At 33.7% G+C, this 26,102-nt stretch overlaps 1 protein-coding gene across 4 annotated transcripts in view; it reads right to left on the bottom strand.

Annotated features, from left to right (window-relative positions):
• The window catches only part of MGAT4C (MGAT4 family member C), a 611,229-nt gene that overhangs the window by 396,867 nt on the left and 188,260 nt on the right, over window positions 1–26,102 (bottom strand). The gene's annotated exons all lie outside the window — the stretch shown is intronic.

Here is a 26,102-nt window from a genome sequence, read left to right as displayed (position 1 = left end):
CAACGGAATACTATTCAGTAATAAAAATAAACTATTGACACACACAACAAAATGGATGAATCAAGAAAACATGTTGTTCAAAATAGGCAGGTATAAAAGAGTACATACTGAATGATTCCAGCTTGTCTGACATTTTAGAAAATACAAATCTAATACAGAATGAGAGTAAATAGATGGTTGCCTTGTCCTAGGACAGGAGAGAAGGTAGGTATTGTCTGTGAGAGGATACCAAAAAACTTTTCAATGAGATGAAATGTGGTGGTTACTCAGGTGCATGAATTGGTTACACCTCATCAAAATATTTACTGAAAATGTATTTGACCACATATAAATTGCACCTCATTAAAGTTATTAAAGATAACACGAACCTGCATAATACAATTTTCTTTTATTTTCTATAAAATATTACTGTTATTAATAAGAGAATAATACTAAATAAATGAATTTGAAAATATTTTATAATAGAATAATCAAGATATATCTTTTTATGAGATCAAAAGTAAGGCAAGATTACTATTGTGAATGAGGTAATTATAGTGTCCGCCTGAAGAATGCATTGCCAACAAAACAATCATTAATTTATAACAGAGGTGGCTTCATTGTACTGACAATTTCATGCTGTTGCTCAGAAACAGGAAATTTTATATCTTAAGTATTTAATAATTCTATTATATGTAATATTTCCCTTTCTGGGAAATATAAATGCTTGAAGACAGATTTAAACATTATCATCTGTTTCTTTCTAGGTTTTTAGGCCAAATAAAAATACACAGTATTAAAATGTAATTTCTCTTTAGCTTAGAAAGTTTGTTGAAAATACAACTATTTTATTGTGCATCCTGTTGGTATCAAATTTTTCTTCATTTTGCTGATGACTGGTAGGTAATTAATTTCACCAATAACTTACGCAAAAATTAAACAAAACATAAGTATTACTGTGGGAAGTATGCTTATCATTCTTAGAGAAATACAATCATAAATCATCCATTCCTGGTCTCTAAGATAGTCTCAAAGATCTAAGATTTTGGTGCATCCTGCAGCCTTTTTATTCATATATTTATTTTCCTTTTTACTACCCACTTAACTCTTTACTAACGTTTGACAGTGATTCTGCTTTTGACAGTTAATAATGGAAGCTATTACATCAAAGCAATGTGAGCAGCATTAATTAATACTAAAAGCAAGCTCAAAGTAAAAGACAAAACTCTCTTCCAGTTTGATAGAGACAAACAGACCAGTGTTTAGAGTAGGAAACAAATTGTTTTTCTTCTCCTTCTTTGGTTTGCTAGGCTTGATCATGACCCAAAGGGACAAGTGCATTAGATATACCAACTTGCACTTGGCTCCATAAAATGCCGTTTTCAATTCTAGATTATGTGCTTAGTGAGAAATGCCTCTGCTCGTGAAGCTTGTGTGCCGTTGAATAAAGTCTACTTTGGGGATAAATGCCATTGTTCTGTTTGGATAGAAAGCAATTTGCTGTACCTGAAGATCATACCATTATTAGAGAGATGCATGAGCACCAGTGTGGGCATTCCAACTTCTCCTTTCCCCTGGGGACATGTTAGGTAATGTAATACACTCTTTGGCAATGAGTCTCTTGTCTATTTAGTGCATATTGCCAGACATCAGACTTGCTCCAATATCTGGTAAAAATCATCTTCTTTTAGGAGAAGACTTAAGGACTATGAGGCAATGACTTATTACCTTAGCATCAAGTCAGTTGTACTGTCAACCTTCTCTTAAATGGTACCTCAGTCCTAATGCCCAACATGTGTTTTGTTGTCTGTTATCATTCCACCACCTTGCCTCTGAGGTCCAGTAACTTCATTCTTTATGTATGCTTCTATGGCAGACCCTTCCAAATTAAAGGTCATATATATTTATTTTAGTTTTTCTCTTTGCACACGATGCCTAGCATTATTTTTGTAATACATATTGAACTACATAGCTGTTTACTGAAATACAGCCTTTTCTTTAGAACTTCTCATTGTTGTGCTGTCTCCATTGTTTTTTTATGTCTAGAGACCTGTCCTGAAACCTAAACCTTTTTAATCCCTGGTATTAGCAACCAACTCTCATGTTTACCTAAGAATCTAGATTTTTTTCTATACTGTCCTTTTTTGGATAGTTCCTCATAAACCTCAGGACCTGCATAATCTCTTCTTTCTGTTCCACCTCTACCCCAGTAGATGTGCCCCTGTCCAAATTCTTATATCATTAATGATAGATCAAAGATATACTATGTGTTTCTTAGGAATAAATAAATATACTGCCTAGGAATAAAGAGTATGCTTTTAGAAAGAACACTGACTCAGGAAGCTCAGTGAACTAAATAATACCTTATTTGTTGTACCCTTTAGTTTCCTAAATTCTACTTCTCTAGAAGGTTAAGTATTTAAGCTTATGTTGTAGTACTTCATTTCAAGGCATTTATTTGAGCATATACTAGTTCAAAAAATCATTCATCTTTCAATAGGCAATTTAATAGCCTGAACAGGTTAACGTAACAAACATTTTGATCACTTTTCCCCTTTCAAGGATGAATCCTCTGAAAGAGGGGACAAATATGCACTTATGAGGGATAAGACTATACTTATTAGGCACAATATATAGCACCTAATATGTGTTTCATAAATATTTTTTACACAAATAGAAACAGCCAACTCCTAACATAATTAATACATGAGAGTTTGTAAATCTTCAGTCATTTAATTTCTGAAATCTCTTGAACACTATTAAGGATAACTACAGCCACCCTCTTTATTATTTTCAAAAAGAAAGGGTGACCTTTCAAGTCCTTAGGAAAGAAGTAAACTCATCTTCAGTGAAAAGAGCAGAGCACTGAAAATGAATCTGTATTTGTACAATATCAAACAGTCTATGCAACATTGATTTTTTTAAAAAACATGCATCATAAACTATTTCAGAAACTATTTCAGATGTGAGAATCCTTCTATCGCAATTTAAGGAATGGTGCCAGTTAGCATGTGATTTTTTTCACCATTTCCCCCACTTTTAGAACTACAAATTAGATTATTCAAATGTGCTCTCAAAGAGGTTACCCCTGGAAACCACTCTTAGGCTTCACCGGGTATAGAATAGCCTGGCTGCTGATTGGTTTTAGCCTCAGGGAATATCTCACCAAGGCACAGCAGTCTCCAATGACTACCAATTAGTTTCCCAGTGTGATGCTAGGTATTGCCTGTGGTCATTAATGCCATATTTGCTAAAGGGCTTCACTGTTTACTGATTGCCCTTTCCTTCATTCACAGTTAAGACAAGGAAGACAAACAATTGCAGGTTTAAAATTTAACTCTCAAAGTTCTCAAGTTTAAGATTTTTACATTCAAGACACTTTTCTTTTGGATATTCTACCCATTCAGTTATAGAATTGTAGAGCTCAGAACAGACTTTTTCTTCTTTTCTTTCTTTTACACAAATTTCTCCCTTCAGATAGCATGATGGGAGAAATACTCTCCATTTTATTCACATCATTTAACTTTTCATTTTAATTACTTCTGAAATTAAATGTTTCAGTTAATATTTATTGAGTTTTGCTCTTACAGCTTTTGTTAATATCTCAAACATTAAAATTAAGAAAAATAATAAATTTTCTGATAAACATGAAATTCACAGTGCACTGGCATACTAGTTATTGGAACTTGGACAACTGGCTTTATAAATTGGCTGATGGATTATTCAACCCTATGGAATCATTTAATTGGTAAATGGCAAATTCAATCTAATTTTCTTAATACCTGAACTTCTATTTAAAAATTATAATGGGGGCTTCCCTGGTGGCCCAGTGGTTGAGAGTCTGCCTGCCGATGCAGGGGACGCGGGTTCGTGCCCCGGTCCGGGAGGATCCCACATGCCGTGGAGCAGCTGGACCCGTGAGCCATGGCCGCTGAACCTGCGCGTCCCGAGCCTGTGCTCCGCAACGGGAGAGGCCACAACAGTGAGAGGCCCGCGTACCGCAAAAAAAAATAAGAAAATAAAAATAATAATGTCAGTCAACAAAATAACATAGTAACAGTTATTTTTATGGGTTCCTTAACTTAGAATATGATACAATTTTAGCGATTAGAATGACTGACATTTCTATACTTTAGATGGGGCTAAGGAGGAAAAGAAGCTACAAACCATTTTTAAAGGAACTAAATATAGTTTGCAATAACCAGCAATAATAATTGATTGTACATTTATCAGACAACCTGTAGATTCATTCATACACCAAAATACTTGTAACTTTTAGAGCTCAGCAATGTAAATATTTGTAAATTCAGGCAATAGTATGGATTTGGGAACTATACAATGGGCATGCCCCTACTAAAGCTGTATCATAAAGGCTGGCTATCTCTGGATTACTATATTGTGTTTAATATGGATGATATTTTATGCACTTATTTTTAATAAACAACTTACTGCTTGATCCTGCCCCATTATTCAAATAGTAGTTATATTTCTATACTTTGCTTTCTCAAGTTTCCTTACATAGTAATTTAGATAGAGTTAGTCTTGGTCTGTCAGTTCTACCAAGTTGATAGATTAATAATGATAAAACACTGGTAATTATGGAGGTCAGTTACTATGTCATAGGCACTCTGCTAAGCCTTTAACATGCACTATTTCATTTTATCGTCACATCAAACAGAAATTATTACCATCATGTATAAGAAAGCTGAAGGGGTCATATAATTGTCCTAAATTCATATAATCATGAAAAGACTGTGTCAGAATGGTAACACAGCCAGTTTAGATTCCAGAGTCCCAACTTTTAAACATTCTGCACTATTGCTCCTAGTTCTGGTAGAATAAATATTGATTTGCAAAGTAGTCAGACTAACATTTTCACAAACCATTGAATCTTGGGATTGGAGAGGACCTTGAAGATCCTCCAATCTAATGTCTAATTAACTTTCTTTGTGATCACAACAATGTTGTCACCCAACTCTCAAACAACTTTCCACCAAAGGCCTCACTAGCTCCAAGTGTGGCCCATTCAGTGGAGAAATAGTTGAACTGCTTGAAAGTTATTTCTCAGAATGTGTTTTTGGCCTACTTGTATCTCTCTTCAAAGTATTCTAGTTCCCCCTCCTTGAACTCTGAGTCAGGGTTTCTCTCATCTCAGACTCAACATTCATTGAATATCTGCAATGCACTAGGTAAGTGTTTTATTAAATATATGTTACCTCATTTATTCCTAACCATACAATTATGAAGTAAATATTTTTTCTTTAAAAAGGCTAAGAGAAATTGAATAATTGGCCAATAGTTGTAGAACAAATAAATGGTGGACCTCAGAGAGTACATATGTCTTCTGACTCCAAATCCATTTACCCTAGAGAATCATTCTTACAAATTTATAACTTAATAAATTTTGATTCACAATAGGTATAATTATAACTCCCATTCATTTTCTATTTCTATATTCTGCTATGTTTTAGCATTAATTTTAGGAACTCAAATATTTTCCTTGTTCTACCAACTTGGCTTTATATTCTGCTTTATGTTTGCAAATAACTTAAGCTAGCCCCTACTCCTACACTGAAATATGACCATTCAAAGAAATTCTCCAGTCAAATTGATTTCTCTCTTCCTTATCTTCAAAAGTAAAACCCTGCGCCTCCCTGGTTCGTGCCCCAGTCCGGGAAGATCGCACATGCCGCGGAGTGGCTGGGCCCGTGAGCCATGGCCGCTGAGCCTGCGTGTCCGGAGCCTGTGCTCCGCAACAGGAGAGGCCACACCAGTAAGAGGCCCGAGTACCGCAAAAAAAAAAAAAAAAAAAAGTAAAACACATACTAAGGGAATAACTAGGAAAAGATTTATGCAGAATAACCTCTAAATATGATATATTCACCCTGAACTAGAAGGACACTGTGAAGACAAAGCAAACATCAAATTAGGAAATATTTTAAATACATAATTTAGAGGGGAAATATTTTCAGTCTAACTATTTATATCACAGTAATTATGTTGCCTTGGAAACATCTTTAACCTGCTTATTTAAACTAATATCATTTGCCAATTGCCCATGTATATATTTAATGCATAGGGGAATGACCTATTTTAACTCAAAAAAAGAAACATGAAACATTATGAAATTTTAACCAATATTAATTTTATGCATTATAATTATTTTATAATTCTTAAATGTGAGCTAACTTAGATAAAATGTTTTTATTAATTTATAATTTCCTTTATCAAAATCTTGTTTCAGAAAAGGGTAATGTAATCTGATTTTTGGCATTGGCATCAACACATTACATGTTAAAGTTTTTAAAATCCTTTTCTCACAACATGTAGGTATAGCTCTCATGCAAGGAGATACAACATCTGACTCACTCAGATTCTCCATCCATATATCTTGAGGCCAAAAAATTAGAAATAATTGTTAGATTCAAGCCATGTAATTAGACAGCATAACATCTAAGATACTTTTTTGTCAGTTTTCTAAAAAAGAATTTTAGTAAGTGATACATTACACCATAAAAATTCTCCTTCAATAGGCCTTTTAATGATGATAAATAAAGAACTTATGCAAATCCAAGCAATTAATCCTTCTGAAGCATTCCAATGAAATCACTAATAAGGCACCCAGGAGGGAAATACACACATAAATTATTCTTTTGTGAATTCAAGCTTGGGACTGCCATATTTTTTTTCTCTACCCTTAAGAACAGTTAGTTTCAGTAGTAATTACATTCCTTTAAGCTTTTATTTAAATTAAAGTGTGGATTTGAAAGACATGTGTAAAATAAAATCATATTGCATATGTTAACAAAATAAATATAAAGTTATTTTAGATATTTCATTGAGCGTTTTCTTAATCTTCTTAGAATTTTTCTTTGAGGAAATGCCTAAGATGTCATATTCTTAATAAAAATGGAATTTATAGATATACAACTACAAGTAAATATTTGAAACCTAAAAAACAATAACGAGTACAATGCACATGAAAATCAAAAGTACTATGACTACATTAAAAGGACCATCCATGATAAGTATACACAACCTCATGGAAATGGCAAGTTATACTCCCAGCTGACCTTTAATTTATTCACCATGTTAAGAATGTACCATTAAATAACCCCCAATGTTGCCTTCCAGTGAGGAAGCTGTGTTAGGCAAAGAAAACAGAAAACACATTACTAAATACTGCAACAGATATGAATGTTACAATATTCATTATATACCTAATATGACAAGTTCATAAAGGACATAGTTCTTGGGTCTAAACTTTGGAAGTACAAGTGTCATGTATTCTTGTTAAAACATGGATCCTTAGTGGAAGCACAATAACCTAATCATAGATATGTTCTCAATACCTATTTTGAAAGAAAGAAATAAAATAATATTTTATAAGTTATGATAGCATAAAAAATTATTCAATTAGAAGTGAGTCTTAAGAGGACTTGCTGTGTATTAAACAAAAATAAGAATAGAGCTACCATATGATCCTGCAATCCCACTCCTGGGCATATATCTAGAGAAAACCATAATTTGAAAAGATACATACACCCCAATGTTCATAGCGGCACTATTTACAACAGCCAAGACATGGAATCAACCTAAATGTCCATTGACAAATGAATGGATAAAGAAGATCTGATATATATATATATATATATAAAAAAATCTACAGTGGAATATTACTCAGTCATAAAAAAGAATGAAATAATTCCATCTGCAGCAACATGGATGGACCTAGAGATTATCATACTAAGTGAAGTAAGCCAAAGACAAATATCATATGACATTGCTTACATGTGAAATCTAAAAAAATGATACAAATGAACTTATGTACAAAACAGAAATAGACCCACAGACATAGAAAAGAAAGTCATGGTTACCATAGGGGAAATGGGGGCAGGGGATAAATTAGGAGTTTGGGATTAACATATACACACTACTATATATAAAATAGATAACCAACAAGGACCTACTGTATAGCACAGAGAACTATATTCAATATTTTCTAATAACCTATAAGAGAAAAGAATCTGAAAAAGAATAGGTAGATGTATATGTATAACTGAATCACTTTGCTATATACCTGAAACTAACACAACATTGTAAATCAACTATACTTCCATAAAAAAAAATGCAAAAAAAGAATGATGAGCCATGTATACTGAAGATTATAAATAAAATTAGAAACCTCCTTTAAATATTCAGGCAGTGAAAAACAGGTTACTATTAGAGAAACAAAAATCAGCTGATGACAATAGGGCAATCTCTAGAGAGTTTCAAGCTGAAAAGATTGTGATTCAATAATTGTCTACCCAACAGAGCTGCCATTCATAAACAAATTTATAGAAAATATACCACCCATGTGCCTTTTCTTGAGAGTAAAATCAAAAACTCAAATTAAAAAAAAAAAACAAGATAAAAGGAAATCAACAGTGAAGGCTTTCTTAATTTTATCATGGTTAAGATAATAAATGTTTCTTTAATAATAAATGATACATAGTATATTGATAGTACTCATCAGGAGATTAACAACCACAAATTTTGTCAATAAAAATATAGAAAATGGAGTGAAAAAAATAAACAGTAATAATGGTGCTCAATTTCTGCTTTCTATGCCGAGTGAGGGCATGAGTCTTTTCTCACTGGATTGTCCTTACATTTCCACTATCCGGTATAATGCCCGGCACAGAGTAGACTCTTAAGCTGTATCTGTTGAGTGAATCACCTTGGTGTGAGAGATAAGGAGTTAATACTGCTTCATTCTTGACATTGCTAATTTTGGAAATATGTATATGAATATACATAATACTTAAAGGTACATATTATGGTGGATCAGAATAACCCTTTGTTTTTGCAAGCTTCATTTTAAGACACTCTTACTTAGAAGTCTGAGATGAGGCAGGGCTTGAGGTGCTATGATTAGGGCACTGACAAAAATACTGTTTAGACAGCCAGGATCTTGTTAGTTTTCCAGAATTAAGGAGAAAAGAGAAGGGAAGGATTCCATGGGGGAACCCTGAACCTCCTGAAATACACTGTGATTGAGATGGCAGAAGTCTCTCTCTGAAAAGAATGACTGCATGAGTGGCTGTGAGAACTGCGAGGGCTGGACACCAGGCACCATAGCCCAGAGGACCTCAGGATGGAATTGTCATGGAGAAACTGGAACTCCCAATAGTGCCTGATGACCTTAAATATATCTGTTTTGGACTGTGTAAGGAGTTATTGTGCCTGCGATCACCAGAAGCTATAAACTAGGGCTTTACACATTATTTTTATTGGTAAAATATTTTATACCAATCTTACAGAGTGGGCACTCAAAGTGGAATAGACATGTAAATAAATGTTTCTGTGCTTATAACTACTGTGCATGCACAATATTATAGATTATTGCATTTTTATTTACATTTTTCTTATATTCTAAAAACATTATGAAACATGTATTCAATTACAATAAATATTTTTATTTTCTTGTCTAATTTCCATCATATCTAAAAATTACAAAATATGGAAGTATTTGTGCTATAATAAAGTTGAAGGAAAGGTTATAATATTTGTTGAAATACTATGTGTTTTGAATAGAGAATATTTACTTGTTCAAGTTTTCTCTGCCTCTTTGGTGTTTGTTCTCTCTCCCTCACTCTTTCTCTCTCCCTCCTTCCCCATCTCTTTCTTTCCTTCTCCTATCTTTTCTCTCTTCCTTTCCTTTCCTCCTTCTCTTTTTCTGAGTAACATAAGACAGCTATCCCCAATGTCCCATATCCATTTTCTTATAAAACTGAAGTTAAAATATCTCTAACATGGCCTAAAGTACAACACTGTCACACATGTATACCTATTCTTGGTATAAATCTAAAAGACATGCTACTAAAATAATCAAACCCCAATAACTGAGAGTAAATTTTAGAAAGCACTACTTCGTTTTGATTAGAAATATTAACAGAATGTGCTTGGTAACACCTGTAAAAAAAGAGATTAGCAATACTCATTATCCAAACAAATTAAATTTGGAATTTAGAATTTTATTCTGCATTCAGTTGGAAATGTTCTATCAAGTTCAAGACAGCAAAAACAACTGAGAAAGTAGATGTGAAGTAATACTTTTCTCATATCATCAAACACAGACATAAATAATAATAATAAACAACAAATAAACCAACTAACCAACAAACAAAAAATACTAGAAAATCACAAAAGTGAAGATTAGGACAACCAAAACATTGGTAAATCAAAATTTTATAACTCATGTATTTATAAAAATCTGCATATGCATTTGATGGCAACTGTAAATTATGATAAATGTCATTTTATAATGGATTTACCAGTTTCACCATAATCTTGGGCATTGTGTTGAAACATAGATTTGTATTAAATAATATTGTTTTTAATTAAGAAGTTCACTTGATTTTCCAGTCCAAAAGACTATAGATACTTTCATTCATTGACATTTATTTTTAATTTTTTTTAATTAAAAAAATTTGTTGAGGTATAGTTGACTCATTTAACATTTATTGATTGCCTTTCTTGTATAAGGTATTGTACTAGATGCTTATATATATCAGGGTTCTTAAGTTGGGCATTATGGACATCTGGGGCCTGATAATTCTTTAATTCTTTGTTGTGTGTATTAGTTAGGATTCTCCAGAAACTAATAGTATGAAGGTGTGTGTGTGTGTGTGTGCATGAAATCTGCAGGGTGAGTCGACAAGCTGGAGATCCAGGAGAGCTGATAGTGTGTATTTTCAGACCAAAGGATGGCAAGAAGAATCAACATTTTAGTGCAAGTTCAAAGGCAGGAGAAAGCTAGTGGCCCAGTTTGAAGGCAGGCAGGCAGGCAGGCAGGAGGAATTCTCTCTTACTGGAGGAGGATCAGGCCTAGAGGTTCTAGTTAGGCCTTTAACTGACTGGATTAAAGCCACACATCTTAGGGAGGGTTTTACTTAGTTCACCAATTTAAATGTTAATCTCATCCCCAAACACATCACAGATTAATATTTGACCAAATATTTGGGTACCCTGTGGCCTAGTCAAGTTGACACATAATATTTAATATTATTGCAGAAGCTAGTCTTGTGCATTGGAGGATGTTTAGCAGCATCTCTAGCCTATAAACACTAGATACTAATAGCACTCCTCTTATTCAGTTGTGACAACGAAACAACGGCAATAACAAAGTGTTTCTAAGCATTGCAAATGTCCTCTAGGTGAAAAAAAATATCTGGTTGATAGCCACTCTCACACATTATCATCTTTAATATTCACAACAAATTTTCTAGGAAGATAATATTATTATCATTATATAAATGAGAAACTGAGGCTCAGAATAATTAGGTAATGTGCCTAATGTCGCAAAGCTAATACAGTTATGAAACCAGTATTTAAATTCATGTCTGTCTGACTCCAGACTGCATTCTATTTTTAGTACTTCAGGCTATCCAACTGGCAGCTGAAAGCTGAACTGGAAGCTCAAGAGACAGATTGGCCAAGAAATATAGGTTATGAGTCAATATAGCATACAGAAAATAGTTGAATCCATAGTTGTGGAAGATAAATTTCATTCACTTAGGAGAAGCAATATAATTATTAGCCTCAAGAGGAAGGAAAACTTTCTGAGGGAAAATATGGAATCTTATAATTCCCCATGGATTTGGTGGTCCATATAAGCCAACCTAATTGAGCTGAATCAAAACATCATTGTGGTGATATTTATGAGTTATTGAGTCTCTTCTCAAGAGACTTCTTCCCCTTCTACTGTGAAATATTCACAATAAAATTATTTCCTCCAGAAGGCATGTGTGTTTATGTGTGTGTTAAAATTTATTAACACATGACTACAAATTAATACATTGGACTAATAAAATATTACCTAATAAAAAACAGAGGTTTGAGATGAAAAGAATATGAAATAAGTAAATTTAGATGTGCATAATAAACATAGGATGAGCTGTTCTGGGGAGAGAAAAAAGTAAGCATAAAAAAGCTATCTCCATTCTAAACAAAAGTAAGTAAAATGGATGAGATTCTATGATTTTGTAATATCCTGGCTTATTCCCACAAAATTAGGATAAATAAGAGAACTGTCTAGGGTTTTGCTTATAATCTGTGGTAACTATCCTCCAAGATGATTTTCAGTTACTTTTGCCTTATGGTATCCATTTCCTTGTGTAGTTCTCTCCCACACTGAATAGAATTGACTTGTCGAACAAAAAGGATATTCCAGGAATGACAGAGTATGACTTCTGAATCTAGGTCTTTAAGGTGATTGTGCCTTCCTCCATGGCTTCTGTTGGATGACTCACTGAGGAAACCAGCTACACTAAGGAAAGGTCAACATAATGAGGAACTTGAGGTTTCCTGCCAACAGTTAGCACTAATTTGCCAGGCAAGTAAGTGAGCCATACAGGAAGCAGATATACCAGCTCAGGTTAAGCCTTCATATGACTGCAGCCATGCCAACATCTTAACTGAACCCTCATGAGAAACTCTGAGCTAGAACTACTTAGCTAAACTATTCTTAAATTTGTGACACTGAGAAACCGTGAAATGATAAATATTTATTGTCCTTTTAAATGACTAAATTTTGAGGTATAATAATTTGTTAGGCAGCAATAAATGAATAGAACATCCATTTAGAAGTAGGCTAGGATAGAGAGAGACATTGAAAATATTTAAGTAGTCATATTTTTACTTGGTCTATCTTCACCATAAATATGCAAACTAAGATTTCAAGATTGAAACACAAAGCTACCATAGAGTTGATTTCTAAAGCATTTTTCATTGAACCTATGTATGATTCCACTAAGGGTATAAGTTAAAGGAGCCCAAATATAGGAAAAGATTGACATAATATATTTGAAAATAAAATAAATATACTAAACCCTCCCAATCCTTCATGCTTTCTCAATAGGGAGACAAACCATTAGAGTGTGGGGGAAAAATGCTTCCAAAAAAATTCTCCAATTGGAAAATTCTAAAATGCCTTTTAGCTAGTTTAAATATGCTTGAACATCAAAATCAGTTCACATAAAACTAGACTAAATCTATAAAAGTCAGCCAGAATTCAGAGCATCATGTAATTTGTGTACTACAATCAATTGAACCTATTGATGACTAGTAAACACTAGATGGGGTATTATGCAAGAGTTCAAAAACTGATTAAAAAGTTCAAAATGATTTCCCAAAGAAAGGCATTGACTTTATTGCTATTGATTTAACCTGAAGCAGTCCATATGTAAACACTACTGTATTTGCAACTTATAAAATAATCAGCTTAAAATGAAAAATTAAAGTACACTGATCAATTGCTCAAGAAATTTAAGTTTTATGAAAGAGTTATAACAAACCCAGTGAAACTATACACTTATGTAATTTTAGAAGTCAAATTATATTTTAAGCTATATGTCACTTTGTCTACAGCTATTATAAATGATGGTAACTTAATGATAACCTTTGAAAGGCATTTATTTGTAATGATTTAAAAATATGTTTCAACAAGGGATGCCAACAGTGGATGCCAATTGATTCATTCCCCAACCAGATTTTCACTCTCATCTTAAGTGTTATGACATCTTTAGCTCTTTAAAGACAAATAAGTATGGGCCTTTCAGGCAGATGCAATTACTGTACTCACTTCTGGTTTAAGTTTTTGTGAGGTACATTACTTTGTAGGTAGTCCAAATTTTTACTGAAATATCCCCAATGATGCAGATTAAAAAAAAAATCAATACTCTTTAATAAAAACACTGCTGAACCCCAATTTAGACATACAGAATGTGAAACTTTGTAGGTAGAGCTCAGCAATTTTTCTTTTAATAAGTCCTCCATGGGATTCAGATGCATGGTAAAGATTGAGGACCAACTAGAAAGTAGAAGAAACTGGACTAATAAACACAATCAGAACTACACATGCTTATTGGCAAAGACAACATCTCACACTCAAAATTAAGTAGGAAGAGGTTTGGGCTCAGATCCACTAACCACTCCTAATTCAGAAATACAGACTCTGTTACTCCAACCACAATCAAAACAAAAACAAAAAAGGTATCTACCCTTCTACTACATGACACTACCTTCTGAGACTGTCAAAATTCTGTCCTCACATGTTTCCAAAAATTATGTTTCTTACTATAAGCATTCAGAGAGTAAATTATTAACACACAGTGTTATTGCAATACATTATAGACATATATTGATGCCAATAACTCTGGAAGTAATAGATCCTGATAATGGCAGTTTTTATTTGTGTTCATTTGGTAGCAACAACTAATAATATGGAATTAATACTGTGACTTTCTCACAGTCTAAAAATGTGGTATTAAGAGTAGAGGCCAATCTAATCTCTTACATTCCAAAGACTCACACAAGCTGAAGAAAATTTTCTTAAAACAAAACAAAGCTCTCTGTTACACCATGAAACAATCTAACAAAATTAATCAAATTTTAGTTTTTCAACCTTAACCTGATTTTTCCCGCAAGTACATTCAACTGGACACCTCATTATCTTTATTCTCAATACCCCAAAATATCTTCAAGGCCCCTTCCCTGTGTTCCTATAAAGGGGTCTTTCCCTTACCACACTTTGTTCTTTGCCATTTAGTTATCTCTATTTTCTTTCACAACACTTGAAAGAGTGTGATATTCATTTTTATGTGTTTTATTATTTAATATGTATATTTTCCTCCCATAGTTTCTTCAGAACAGTGGCCATGTCCTTTTTCTTTACATTGAATGTCTAGAAACTAGATTAGTGCCTGAGATGTTGTAGACACAATAAATATGGGTGGAATGAAGGAATAAATGAAATGGATAAATGCTTGGCTGTCTGTCTCACTTTTCATTGGGTTCTTCTGAACTATTGTTGTATCAGACACATGGTGGGCGTGTAACAACTATTTGCTCAATTAAAAATATTGTTAATTTATTGAAAGTACTATTCCCAGCCTTAGCTTTGCCTTTAAATTAAAAAGTTAAAGTTACAGATATTTTATGATTTATATGTATTCAAATAAAGTTTTTCCCCTTTATGTGATTTCTTGCCATAATTCTGACCTGACACAAGTTTCACATTTCTGCTTTTCTGTAAGCCTTGAAGTATCCCTGATTAACTCCCAGAGCAGGAGTCTCTGACAGCAAACATAGATAAAAGAGAAATTATCATAAAATTTAAAATGTTTCCTTAGATTATTTTGTTTTTCTCTTTTATTTTAAAAGACATGTTATCCAATTTATAGGATTTTAAAAATAAGGTAATGGAATTAAAATGTATGTTCTATTTGTCAGGCAAAGTACTTTATCTACATTACTGTATCAATTTATATACAAAATTTCTAAAATAATTTTTAGCCCCTCTGTTTTATAGAATAGGAAACTAAGTGTCAAAAATAATTAATTTGTCTAATGTGAACTCATCAGTGTGTTTTACGTCTAAAAATTATACTTAAGTCTATTTGATTCTTCTAATAGATGAGTTATCTATGGTGTAACAAATAACCCCAAATTTAGTGGCTTAAAACAACTGAACTTCATTACTTTCTACAATTCTATGTGTCGCTAATGGTTCTTTGAGTCTAGGCTGGATTAGCTGATCTTTATTGTCAGCTGTGGCTTGACCGGACCTAGATAGTGTAGGATGGCCTCACTCACAGACCCAGAAGCTGGCCATCAACCACAGTGCCTCAGTTCTTCTTTACATGGACTTTCCATCAGGTTTGCTCAGGCTGTTCATGGGATGAGAGCAAGTCCCATTACATAAATACTTTTCAACCTCTGCTTGCATAATATTTGCTAATATCTCATTGACAGAGAGCACACTGAACTCAGAATGAATGTAAACAAGTCACATGGCCAAGCCTAGATTCAAAGGAGAAACTTCTTCCTATACAGTTTTTAGAACAAGGTCTGAATTGTGTTTTTATCCAAATAATCTCAATTGCACATACTCAAGATACAAGTAAATTCCTGGATGTATAACTGAGAAGGCATTCAATATTCTCAACGCAGGAGACCAAATTTTGATAATTATTTGTTTGGAGACATACATAATTACTCAGAAATATGTTTAATCTATTCATTCATATTTTAATAATAGTTTACAAAACTTATTATGCTGATACATTTTCTAGGTGGAATGATTTGAACTCTATTTTTCTATAACATTGCATACTTTATTTCCATAAGGATTGTCTTATATTTCTGAAAGTTTATGAAAGATAGTAATTGAGAAGTGAGAACCATTCTATAGTCAAAAGAGTTGTTGATTAAAATGCATCCCCTATATAAACATTTTGGTTAGTGGTCAATCAGTATACTTGAGCACATGGTGTAACATGGAAGCCCTTGAGTGCTTTGTCTCCAATGTATACAATGTGTCTTTGCTACAACCAAGTACAGTATAGAGTTAGAACACGGTCTATTAAATAGAGCATCATTTGGCAGTCAAATCAATGTTTTGAAGCAGGACATAGCTTGCTATAAATAAGAAATAAAAGTCTTAGCATGGTAATAAGAAGAAAGACAAATCCTTATTTCCTGAAATTTGGAAATATATTGCCTTCTTAGTGAATAGCAGCATGTGGTCAGATAACTGTTATATTCACACAGCTCTATTATCTGTTCCTATTTTCATACTCACCAAGCAACCCTTTTTAAATTTAATAGTGACTGCTTTATAATCACTGTTAACTTGTTTCATCTCATTTTCAGCCTTTTAATTCGTTCTACTGAGCCTCCAAAAGTTCTAGATCTAAATGTGCTTTGAACTTAGAAAGATTAATAAACATTTCCCTATCTGGATCTAAAGGGATAAATTAGGTAATGATCATTTAATTTATATAATGATTTGTCACAGTATTCCTTTCAATAGCCACCCTCTGTCATATTAAAATATGAATTGATTTATAAATGATTTATACACTTGCCTGGAGAGTAATACAACTTATTGACATGAAGACTGCATTATAAAACTCATTAAATATGAATCCATTTTTCTAAAATAGATTCAATGGAAATTGGATAATACATTATAATGTTTTTTTCTAAAATGGTTTATATGAAACGGTCACTTTGATAACCTCAGGTAGATGCTATATCACAAAATATTTATTTCAGCTAGAACTTAGTCTATAGTTCAATATAGGTTGAATAATTTTACATAAGCACAGGCTGTATCTCTTCTAAATAAAGCACATATTTGATAGTACATCTTCTTGCCAGATTAGATGACAAACAATATTCAAATCACAAAATCCTTTTGTATAAACAGGCTGTTACTATAGTGCCAGATAACTTTTCAATTACCATATGTTTCTAAATGTTTATTTAGGATTTTAGAAATAGTGTGGCCTTTTCCTGCAAGCAATTAAATAAAATAAACCTTTATTTTGATAATATTTGAAAGCATAAATGCTGGAAAGTAGATGAAAAATGATCTTTTAAATCTCAGCTTGATAGAATAGAATTATAGTATTTTGACCTAGAAAAAACTGAAATTTACTTGAAAGACCACTCACGCACACAACTAATACCAAAAAATAAACATAGTAAGAACACTGTCACAAAGCACATTTCTGTTTCTTTTATGATAGTGTCAGTGAATAGCAACAATACTGGAAGCTTGAAACTGCTTTCATTAAAGAAATAGTTTTCAGGGGGCTCTCTTTTTTCTCAAGGCATAATATTAAATTGTCAGAGATACCTTCTTAAATTATGTGCCATGTTTTCTACAATGAAATTAATTAAAGGAATATATCTCAATGCTCATGACACTGGCTTCTTTGAATCAGGATTATATTCCTATTTTGATCAGATCTGAAGTACAGATTTCCAGAATAGTATAAATCTGTATAACTGAATTTCAATTTGAAGCTTGTTTATGTACTTTGCTCTCTTCTTCCATATTGTTGTATCTAACACTCAACAGTTTCCATCATTGTTCTTTAAAAAGAACTCCTTACATTTTTTTTCTCTTCTAAAATTGTAAAATAGCTTTATCACCATTTATCACTGTATCTTAAGAAAAGAACAAATGATTAAATATTCATATATTATGTCATATATTGAATAGTCATAGATATGGGATATTGGGGAGAAAATGCTTAGTTTTCCCTATTGCATCTCTGCATGGGCTCTTAACTTAGTAGGAGAAAATTTTTTTATTGATTGCTGAAGAAAAAAATGGAACCACATTTTTCCAAACATTCTTGAATTTACAAAATGCTTCTTTTATAGTCTTCAAGTTATGCTAGGCTTTGACTTAAAGGTCAGAAAATTAAGCAGAGACAAATAAAAAATACATTTTAAAAAACAATTTATATGATTAAAGACTACCTTCTGTGAAAGTGTATTTCCTAGAAAAACTTTAAAAATTGTTTTTTTTCTAAGTTGTAAATACACGGACACACGTACGTTTATCTGAAAAAACATACTGGATTTGGAAGCTGAAACGTCATAGAAGTCATCCAAAATAATGTGTGGAGATAGTCATAGCTAAGAAGGCATCCCTAAAAAGCCAGTGTCTAGATGCCACATGAAAGTGATATGCTAAGAAGAGAAATGCTATTTTATATATAGTAGTATGTATATGTCAATCCCAATCTCCCAATTTATCCCTCTCCTCCCTTTCCCCCTTGGTAGCCATAAGTTTGTTTTCTACATCTGTGACTCTATTTCAGTTTTGTATATTAGTTCATTTGTACCATTTTTTAAGATTCCACATATAAGCGATATCATATGATATTTGTCTTTCTCTGTCGTACTTCACTCAGTATGACAATCTCTAGGTCCATCCATGTTTTCGTTCTTTTTATAGCTGAGTAATATTCCATTGTATATATGGAACACATTTTTATCCATTCATCCGTCAATGGATGTATATGTATATGTATAAATGATTCACTTTGCTGTACAGCAGAATCTAACACAACATTGTAAATCAACTATACTCCAATAAAAATTAATTTAAAAATTAAAAAAAAATAAAAACAGAAATGCTGAAGAAAAGGCATGAGGAAAACAGGGCAGACTGGGTCCATGGCATTATTTCTACAATTTTAACTTCAAGGAAAATGTAAGCACATTTCAATAAATAAAAGGCATTTAGTCATCATTAATTTATTTTGTTAAAAATTAATTGTACCCAAGGATATTAAACAAGAAAATACAATTTTTGATTGACTTTCCATAGACCACAATTTTCTACTTTTCCTCATTTTATTTTTAGTTTACTATAATTATTTTAAATTCATCAGGTTTGATATCTTTCTCTGTCAATCTTAGTATAAAATTTAATGTATCAGTATTTTTTTCCTGCTATGTCAAATTTCAATAATCATAGCCTTTGCCAAAATGAAGTTGTTTTTCCTTCTACTTGCTCTTCATTCTCTCCCTATTCTCCCCTCCCTCTCCTCTTTTAGCCTTATCAAATCCAATATTCCTGAATCATTTCTAAGAAATATATATATTCCAAGAAATTATAATCTCCATGAGGGTAGGAATTTCTGACCAACTTTGCTCATTGCTATATTGCCTGTGATTCTACAAATGTCTGAGTCATGGGAAGCAGTCAAAAATATTCAGACAAATTTCAACTAAATATCGCATATGACAATGTATAGTTTAAACTTGTGTCAGTTTCCTATTTCCTCATAAAATTAAATAAATATTTGATCATTTTTAATTATGTTTTAGAGCAGAGTTAAAGGATCCGAAAACAAGATACAGTCAAAACACCATAATCAAAGTGGTAGATTCAAATCATTGGGGTCAAAACATCCTGAGTTTTGCCAAGTCTTGTCTGAATAGGCCAGTCCAACCACAAAAAGAGACGGCTGAATGATGTTCCCTGTTCCCATGTTAGGGAAGTTTTCAACTATAATCTCTTCAAATATTTCCTCAGTCCCTTTCTTTTTCTCTTCTTCGTCTGGGACCCCTATAATTCGAATGTTGGTGTGTTTACTGTTGTCCCAGAGGTATCTGAGACTGTCGTCAATTCTTTTCATTCTTTTTTCTTTATTCTGCTTTGTGGTAGTTATTTCCACTATTTTATCTTTCAGGTCACTTACCCGTTCTTCTGCCTCAGTTATTCTGCTATTGATTCCTTCTAGAGAATTTTAAATTTCATTTATTGGGTTGTTCATCATTGTTTCCTTACTGTTTAATGCTTCTAGGTCCTTGTTAAACATTTCTTGTATTTTCCATTCTATGTCCAAGATTTTGGATCATCTTTACTGTCATTACTCTGAATTGTTTTTCAGGTAGACTGCCCGTTTCCTCTTCATTTGTTTGGTCTGTTGGGTTTTTTCTTTGCTCCTTCATCTGCTGTGTATTTCCCTGTCTTCTAATTTTGCTTAACTTACTGTGTTTGGGGTCTCCTTTTCGCAGGCTGCAGGTTTGTAGTTCCTGTTGTTTTTGGTGTCTGAAACCAGTGGGTAAGGTTGGTTTAATGGCTTGTGTAGGCTTCCTGGTGGAGGGGATTGGTGCCTCTAACTACTAAACTAAGATAAATACAAAACCAGAAACAAATTACATGCAGAAAGAAAACCCCAAGTCTCCAGTTGCTCCTAAAGTTCACCACCTCAATTTTGAGATGATTTGTTGTCTATTCAGGTATTCCAGATATGCAGGGTACATCAAGTTGATTGTGGAGATTTAATCTACTGATCCTGAGGCTGCTGGGAGAGATTTCCCTTTCTCTTCTTTGTTTGCACAGCTCCTGGGGTTCAGCTTTGGATTTGGCCCTGCCTGTGAGTGTAGGTCACCTCAGGGCATCTATTTTCCATCCAGACAGGACATGGTTAAAGTAGCATGCTTCAGGGGCTCTGGCTCACTCAGGCCTCCCTCAGGGGGAGGGAGGGGTATGGAATGCGGGGCGAGCCTGTGGCAGCAGAGGCCATCGTCATGTTGCAACAGCCTGAGGTGTGCCGTGTGTTCACCCTGGCAGTGGCGGGCTGCACAGGCTCCTGGGAGGTGTGGTGTGGATAGTGACCTGTGCTTGCACACAGGCTTCTTGGTGGCTGCAGCAGCAGCCTTAGCATTTCATGCCCGTCTCTGGTGTCCATGTTGATAGATGTGGCTTGCACCCATCTCTGGAGCTCGTTTAGGCAATGATCTGAATCCCCTCTCCTCGCGCACTCAGACACAATGGTCTCTTGCCTTTTAGGTAGTTCCATGGTTTTCCCAGAGCTGTGGCTCACTAGCCCCCTTCAAGCTGTGTTCACGCAGCCAAACCCAGTCCTCTCCCTGGGATCTAACCTCTGAAGCTGGAGCCTCAGCCCCCAGCCCCCACCCTCCCCGGCTGGTGAGCAGACAAGTCTCTCAGGCTGAGTGCTGGTTAGCACCGATCCTCTGTACGGGAATCTCTCCACTTTGCCCTCTGAACCCCTGTTGCTGCGCTCTTCTCGGTGGCTCTGAAGCTTCCACCCCACCCACCTCCTGTCTCCACCAGTGAAGGAGCTTCCTAGTGTGTGGAAACCTTTCCTCCTTCACAGCTCCCTCCCAGAGGTGCAGGTCCTGTCCCTATTCTTTCGTCTGTTTTTCCTTTTGCCCGACCCAGGTATGTGGGGAGTTTCTTGCATTTTGGGAAGTCTGATGGCTTCTGCCAGCATTCAGTAGGTGTTCTGTAGGAGTTGTTCCACATGTAGATGTATTTTTGATATATTTGCGGGGAGGAAGGTGATCTCCACATCTTACTCCTACACCATTTTGCAAGTCTCCAACCCTCTATCTTTTTAAAATTGTATTTTAAATACTGCTCTTTTAAAAAATTCTTCACTTTACCTGAAAACTTACTTCTTCCTGATAATACCAGTTCGCCTGTATCTCACTTGAACAGATGACTATATATTTTTACCGAACTGACTTTGATAATACAGTTGCACAATTCTAGCTCTCTAAAACTAAAGCATTACTGCTTAACAAGCTCATTTGCAGAAATGTTAATTTGAAGCTTGTCTTCCAGTTGTACCATCCTTCATAACTTCACTCATCTAAACATAAATTTATCGAAGAACACCTACCTCCAAGTTAACAAGAAAATGAAGACAACCAGTCAGAAATATCCAGAACTTCTTGGTCCCCTACTCGTTCATAGAGCACTTTCAATTCATACTTATGCTTCCATCCTTTCTTTCCATCTCAGTAGAGAAGTGCCCCTTCCACTTAATGTAACTCATGCCTCAAGGACATTCTATTTGTTTCTTCCCTAATTTTCATGTTTTTCAACCTTTTTCTTTCTACCTTCAACATATCCAAAGTTCTCTTGTCTTAAAAACCTATAGCACATAAACCCATACACACATATACACAAATATCAAATGTTCAGGCAACCCAGTGACCCTCTCTATTAAATATTTCTGTCTTATACTTTTTAAAAGTAAAACTATCATTGTCTCCACTGCTGATCTTTAGCTCATCTCTTGAGCCACAGCTGCATTCTCTCTGTCTCTGATATGCCACTGAAATTGCTTTGAATGAGGTCTCAAGTGATCACCTACCTGTTAAATTCAACAAACCCTTCAGAATCCTTATTGTACTTTTAGGTACATTTGTTATTATGCGCTACTTCTTCCTGTTTGATATTCTCTCCTCCTTTGCCTGCCATAATGCCTCTCTCTCCTACCTTTCACTACCTTATCTTTCTTTCTGTCTATCCTTTTTCATGATACCCTCTTCTGTTACCTCACAATAATCACTGATATTTCCAGGACTTCTACTTGATTCTATTTTCTTTTCAACTTTCACATTACTCATGGTGAAGATCTTATTAATATGTGTAGTTTCATCAAATGTACTGGGGACTCCCAAACAATATTGCTAGCCAAATTCTCTTTCTCACTACTAGACATCTCTACTTAGTGTTCAACTCAAACTCAATATTTCTATGTTAGTTTCCTATTGCTGTTGTAATAAATTGTCACAAATTTAGTGCTTCAAACAAACAAATTATATTTCTCTTTAAAATTCTAGAGATCAGAAGGTTAAAATTGGTCTCACAAAATCAAGGTGTCAACATGTCTGTATTTCTTTTGGAGGTATTGGCAGAGAATTTATTTCCTTGCCTTTTTCCCACTTCTAGAGGCCACCTGAATTCCTTGATTTATGGCCCCGGCCCCTTCCTCTATCTTCAAAGCTAGAAGTGTAACATCTTTAAGTTTCTGTCTTTCTCTGACCTCTGCTTCTATTGTCATATTTTTATTTGACTTTCCTGCCTTCCTTTTCCCCTCCTAAATGCCCTTATGATTACATTAGATCCACCTGGATAATCCAGTACCCTCATTTCAGGATCTTTAATTTAATCACATATGCAAAGTCCCTTTTGCCATGTAAAGTAACATATTCACAGGTCCAGGGATTAGGATGAAGGATATTAAGGAGCCATTATTCTGCCTGCCACAATATCCGAAACATAAACTTAAATGTTTATATTATTATTTTTTAAAAATTTGTACCATATACCAGTGTTTCTCAACCTCCTAGAGATATCTTGGCTGATAATTCTTTGTCATGGGGCTGGGGATAAGGGGGTATTTTGTGCATTATAGAATGTTTAACAGCATCCCTGACTCCTATTTAAAATGTCAGTAGCACCGTTCCCTAGCTATGACAACCAAAAATGTTTCTAGATATTACCAAATATCCCCTGGGACAAAATTGTCCCCAGCTGAGAATCACTACCTTAAGCCTCTTTCTTTCCTTCTCTTCCATAAGTCAGTGAAATGAATCAGCATCTACCCAGTTCTAAATTAGGAACCTGGAAGTTCATCTTAACTCTTCCCTCCTACACTCAATGGTCACCAAATGCTGTCATTCCTATCTCTTTCCTCTTTACCATTGGTTTTTTCTTTTCCCCTCACCTGCATTATTACAATAGTCTTCTAAACACTTTTCCTGACTTCACTACAGTCTGCTTTATCCCGAGTTCTGAATTGTCCTGTAGATCTCACTCAGCTGTTGCTTTTCCTAAACTTTGGTTGGTCCCAGTGTTCAGTCTATCAACTCCTTAGAACTTACTTTTGTTCACTGGTTCATAGTAGATGTTGTGATAGAATATTAATGATACTTTTGTTGTTCTATACCTGGACTATAAGTGGATATGTTGTTTTACAAGCACTCTCCCCTTTAGGTTTACTGTGCTTTAGAGGTTATGCATATTTCTCTGTGAACTTGGAAAAAATACAGATTTTGAAACCAAAGGAAAAATTCTAAATCCAATCACACTCTCTACTGTTTCAGTATCTCTACTGGTTCATACTATCTGTGGTGACTGAACTGGATATTGACCTTCCCTTTAGTATAAGTTACTGTCAAGTAGACAGAGTTGACAAAAATGATATTAAATTGTCAAAATAGCCATAATGTACAAATTAATCATGGCTAACGTTGTTTCTTTAAGAACATTTAAATATTTTTTTCAGTTTATCATGATTTTAAAATATTAATAACCCTACTGTATTTATTTTAAGCCATTGCACAGACTAAGAGCAATGCTTTTATTCTTAATTAAGGTGGTGTTCCTGATGTACCTTGCTGTTTCCCAGTGAATGAATAAACAAATGAGTTCAGGGAAATAATAAATAAATAAAGTTCAACTATCCAAGAATAAATATCTCAAGTTGTGCTAATAAATCTTCATATTCTAATTCTTCAATTAGTTTCATTATAGTAAGTATTCTCCTAAAAAGAAAATCACTTTAGAGATGATAAAGATAAAACAAGAGGAAGACCAATGGAGATAAAAGCAGAGCAAAAGAAAGAGGAAAGAAGGGAGAGAAAGCAGTTTAAGATATTAATTATGAAAGAATATTTCCATTAAGTTTTAAAGCAATTTCTTCACATTATGATTTTCCTTAGAATAACTTATAAACTTCTTAACAAAATACATGTCTACTCTGTTTCCTGAATATTTCTTAGAAAATAATTTTAAGTTAAAGGTTCAGGAGTTAGAGTACGTTGTTATAAACATTTTTTCCATAAAAGCAGACAAATTTCCCACAGGAAAAAAAATTATTTTGATACCTGAATTCTTATTGACTAACATAATAAAATATTTTTCAAGTGAGTTTTTACAGAATAAAAATTTCTACACATTATAGGCATGTTTTAGCACGAAGATGTACACACCTTCAAATCTCTATCTCAAAACACATCTTTTCCAACTAATAGGACTTGTTTAAATGCAATACAAACTTTAGTAAATATATAACAGCTTCAATTTTAGCCAAATCCATATATTACTTCAATGTTATTCACTTAATATTTTCCTTTAATTTGAATCATTCTTTTCTAGCTTCATTTTAATAATAATATTCATTGATTCATCCATTTGATTTCTAGTTATATTTTTCAACGTATTTGAAAATAAAAATAATTTTTAACTGAAAAATACATTTTATATTTATGACTCACAGCCCTTTCGCTAACAGTGTACTATGTACAAGAAAGATATATATATATATATATATATATAAACATGCATTAAATAAAGACTTGAATAGGTGCCAAAATTGGAATTCAAAGTAATGGAACTAGTGCTATAGTGTTGCTCTATATACTCTCTGAATAAATCCTTGAATGCATTAGGAATATGTGGTAAATTCTTCCTGAATAGAGTGTGTGTGTGTGTTTGTGCATAAGAATGTGTGTGTACACATGTTTCATCTGTTACAGCTTTAATCCTACATTAGAATGAAAAAATGCAGAGTTAAGTATAAAACACTTCAATTTCAGCTGAATAAGAAACTCAAAGATTATCTCCACATTGCTGCTAGAATGTTAAATGTTCTTCTGTAAGTTTAAGGTCAAAGAGATAAAATATAGATTAGACACTTATATTTCTATCTAGATTTTCAGAAGCTCTTTTAAGAAGACAGTTCTCATTAAATGCATGGTTATAAATCCAATTTAAAATAACTCACTTTAAGTTTTATTTTATCTGTAGAATTTTTTAAACTTTTATCATCAAAATCATGGCCCTTTCAAAAACTAATAGTGATAATTTGTGGTATTTTATGATGCCATTTCAACCATACCTACTGCATAGGGCAAGAATGGATACTTTTCCCACGTTCCCCACATCAAACTAGACAGAGAGACTTTCTGAACTAAAAGAATATTTTTACTTTAAAGATTAGTTT

This window comes from Globicephala melas, chromosome 10 (assembly GCF_963455315.2).
Source record: "Globicephala melas chromosome 10, mGloMel1.2, whole genome shotgun sequence".
Lineage (NCBI taxonomy): Eukaryota > Metazoa > Chordata > Mammalia > Artiodactyla > Delphinidae > Globicephala > Globicephala melas.
Note: the sequence above shows the minus strand (reverse complement) of the source record. Positions and strands in the feature narration are given on the sequence as shown.